We start from the raw sequence: 4,314 nt of genomic DNA on the forward strand, positions 1-4,314 counted from the left end.
AGTTGAGACCACAGGCATGCACACCACCATGCTCAGCTATATTACTGACTTTTTCCCCACTAAAACCTTTTTATTAGTTAAAACGAATTTTAGGCTGGGCATGGTGGCTCATGCCTGTAATCTCAACACTTTGGGGAGCCAACACAGGAGGATTGAGTTCATGAGTTCGAGACCAGCCTGGAGACTTAGTAAAACCCATCTCCACAAAAAAATGTAAAAAGTAGCTGTGTGTGGTGGTGCCTGCCTGTGGTCCCAGAGACTCAGGAGGCTTAAATTAGAGGATCTCTTGAGCCCAGGAGGTTGAGGCTGCAGTAAGCTGTGCTCACACCACTTATAAAACTTTTAAACCTAATCTCAAAAAAAACTTAAAAATTAAAACATTTTAAAAACTAGGTTTAAAAGTTTTATAATGGCTGGGCATGGTGGCTCACACTTGTAATCCCAATACTTTCAGAGGCTGGGATGGATCACTTGAGCCCAGGGGTTAGAGGCTTTGAGCCCAGCCATATCTTTTTCTTTCTTTCTTTGTTTTTTTTTTTTTTTGGAATTTAACATTCTTTATTGGGCTCAGACCAGGAGTCCATGAGTCTTGCGGACTTCTGCGTATTTGTCGATTTTCTTCTCCACGTTCTTCTCGGCCTGTTTCCGTAGCCTCATGAGTTGTTTCTTCTTCCGGTAGTGGATCTAGGCCTTTTCCTTCCTCTTCTCCAAGGTAGCTGTCACTGCCTGGTACTTCCAGCCAACCTTATGCGCCAGGCGCCCCAGATAGGGAAACTTTCTTGTAGGCTTCAGACGCACGACCTTGACAGCAGCAGAAACCACCATCCACTTTTTCTTGTCATAGGGCGGTGGGATGCTGTCAAACACCTGGAGGCGGTCCCACATGGTCAAACACCTGGAGGCTGTCCAGAGAGGCCTGGCCTCCCTGGTCTTGTGGCGCAGCATGCCTTGCACGGTCCATCAGAAGATGCAGCTTGGGGGCCGGAGGTGGTAGGGGCCTCGCGAAGGGTTGGTGTTCATCCGCTTACGGAGGAAAGCCAAGTACTTCAACTTGTTTCTGTAGACATTACCAGAAATGTAGATGCCTTCGCAGCGTACGACCACCACCTTCCAGCCCAGCATTACCTCCTTAGCCACGATGGCTACCAGGCGGCCCAGGAGATGGTCTCGACCATTGAGGACCAGGACCTGCACCTCCGCCATCTTCGGCAACCGCCTGGGAAAGCACATCTTTTTATTTTTCTAGTCATTAGCAGATAAGGAAAGTGTCACAGGCACAGGCACTGGTACGAGTAACAATAGTTAATACTTCTATGACATGTGTTGTCACTTAAAAATAGTATTAAGGGCCGGGCCCCATGGCTCATGCCTGTAATCCCCGCACTTTGGGAGGCCGAGGTAGGTGGATCACCTGAGGTCAGGATTTCGAGACCAGTCTGGCCAACATGGTGAAATCTCTTCTCTACTAACAATATAAAATTAGGCCGGGTGCGGTGGCTCACGCCTGTAATAGCAGCACTTTGGGAAGCTGAAGCGGGAGGATCGCCTGAGGTCAGGAGTTTGAGACCAGCCTGGCCACATGGTGAAACCCCGTCTCTACTAAAAATACAAAAACTAGCCGGGCATGGTGGCAGGCTCCTGCAAAAGAAAAAAGAAAAAAAAAAATGAGTCGGGCATGGTGGAGCATGCCTGTAATCCCAGCTACTTGGGAGGCTGAGGGAGGAGAATCGCTTGAATCCGGGAGGCAGAGGTTGCAGTGAGCCGAGATCATGCCATTGCACTCCAGCCTGGGCAACAAGAGCGAAACTCCGTCTCAAAAATAAATAAATAAAATCTCTCTCTCACACACACACACACACACACACACACACACGTTGTTCAGGCTGGCCTCGAAGTCCTGGACTCAAGTGAACCTCCTTCTTTAGTCTCCCAAGTAGCTGGGATTATAGATAGGCATGCCTCCATGCCCAGCTATGTAAGAGATCTTAGAAAGCATGGGAGCAGAGCCAGGGCTCTAACCTTGGAGGCTCGAGTGTTTGCCATTCGCCCATTCTGTCTCCCTGCATTTGGGTGCTTCCTCAGTTTGGACACTGCCACCCTTTGGCATCTCCAGATAATAGGGGAGTTCCCAGGATGACTCCCACAGGTAGCAATTGTGCTTCCAGGGAATTGCATCCCATTCTTTTGGCTCTCTGCATCACTCACCAAATCATATCCCTAACATTTTTTTTTTAATTTCTTTTTTAGAGACAGGATCTAGCTCTGTTGCCCAGGCTGGAGTGCAGTGGCGTGATCACAGCCCCACTGCAGTCTTGAACTCTTCTGCTCAAGCAATACTCCAGCCTCAGCCTCCAGAATAGCTAGGACTACAGGTGTGTACCACCATGCCCAGCTAATTAAAACTTTTTTTTTTTTTTTTTGTAGATACAGGATCTCATTATGTTGCTCTGACTGGTCTCAACATCCTGGCCTCAAGTGATCCTCCTGCCTCGGTTTCCCAAAGGGCTGGGATTACAGCCATGGGCCACCATGCCCAGCCCTCATCATGCCTTTACTAACACACCCAATTCTCAACTACCTGTCATGGCAGGAACATAATCTGATAAATTTAGCTAATGATCTCCTCCTGGTACACCCAAATTTACTGAACCCTACTGTGGAAACCATATGTTAGACTCCATAAGAACATACACAATATATATAATAGCTGCTATCAAAAAGTACTATCATCAACTAATATTTACTGAATCTCTGAAAAGTTTCAGTGTAGACCAAATTTTACACATATGATTGACCCCAATGCCCTCTTTGCCTCTCCTTCTGGGAACATTTTTTTCTTTAGTATTATTATTATTTTAATTTATTTGGAGAGACAGGGTCTCACTATGTTGCCCAGGCTGGCCTTGAACTCCTGTGCTCAAGTGATCCTCCCACTTCAGCCTGCCAAATTGCTGGGATTACAGGTGTAAGCTACTGAATCCAGCCTTCTTTTTTTTAAAATGTCTTTTTTTCTTAAAAGAATGCTATCTTTTATTTTTCTTTATATATTTAATAAATGCATTGGGTGGTTTCTTGTCCAAAATGATTGTATTATGATAAAAAAGAAGACAGCATTTATGTAGACTCAGGGATCTTGACTTCTAGGGTCCTCTTTGTTGCTTATCAGCTGAGTGACCTTCAGCAAGTAAGTTAAACTCTCTGAGCCTCTTTGCAAATCTGTAAAGGACAAATACTAATTGTATCCACATTGAGTTGTTGTGGAAATCAAATGAGATAACAAAATGCTTTGAAAATTCTAACCTTGGCCAGGCACAGCGGCTCACACCTGTAATCCCAGCACTTTGAAGGTCAAGATGAGAGGATCGCTTGAGCTCAGGAGTTCGAGACCAGCTAGGGCAACGTAGACCCTGTCTCTCCAAATAAATTAAAATAATAATAATACTAAAGAATCTTTAAAAAGAGGAGAGGGCCGGGCATGGTGGCTCACGCCTGTAATCCCAGCACTTTGGGAGGCCGAGGCGAGCGGGTCAGCTGAGGTCAGGAGTTCAAGACCAGCCTGATCAACATGGAGAAACCTCATCTCTACTAAAAATACAAAATTAGTCAGGCATGGTGGTGCATGCCTGTAATCCCAGCTACTCGGGAGGCTAAGGCAGGAAAATGGCTTGAACCCGGGAGGCAGAGGCTGCGGTGAGTCGAGATTGTGCCATTGCACTCCAGCCTGGGCAACAAGAGTGAAACTCCATCTCAGAAAAAAAAAAAAAAAGAAAAAAAAAGAAGAGAGAACATTCTAATGTTTTTGAGAACTATAAAAGAAAGAACTTGGGGCTGGGCATGGTGGCTCACACCTCTAGTCCCAGCACTTTGAGAGGCCGAAGTGGGCAAATTGCTTGAGCCCAGGAGTTTGAGACCAGCCTGGGCAACATGGCAAAACCCGTCTCTACAAAAGATACAAAAACAGGCCAGGCGCGGTGGCTCACACTTGTAATCCCAGCACTTTGGGAGGCCGAGGCAGGTGGATCATGAGGTCAGGAGTTCAAGACCAGCCTGGCCAATATGGTGAAACCCCGTCTCTACTAAAAACACAAAAATCAGCCGGGCATGGTGGCACGCACCTGTAGTCCCAGCTACTTGGGAGGATGAGGCAGGAAAATTGCTTGAACCTGGGAGGTGGAGGTTGCAGTGAGCTGAGATCACGCCATTGCACTCCAGCCTGGGTGACAGAGCAAGACTACATCTAAAAAAAAAAAAAAAAAATTAGCCAGGTGTGGTAGCACTCACTTGTAGTCCCAACTACTCAAGAGACTGAGGTAG

The 4,314-nt window shown here is 46.5% G+C and overlaps 1 pseudogene; it reads right to left on the reverse strand.

Annotated features, from left to right (window-relative positions):
- Window positions 1-567: 567 nt before the first annotated feature.
- Window positions 568-1,203, reverse strand: LOC111553134 (annotated as a pseudogene).
- Window positions 1,204-4,314: the final 3,111 nt, after the last annotated feature.

This window comes from Piliocolobus tephrosceles, chromosome 7 (genome assembly GCF_002776525.5).
Source record: "Piliocolobus tephrosceles isolate RC106 chromosome 7, ASM277652v3, whole genome shotgun sequence".
In the NCBI taxonomy this organism is placed as follows: domain Eukaryota; kingdom Metazoa; phylum Chordata; class Mammalia; order Primates; family Cercopithecidae; genus Piliocolobus; species Piliocolobus tephrosceles.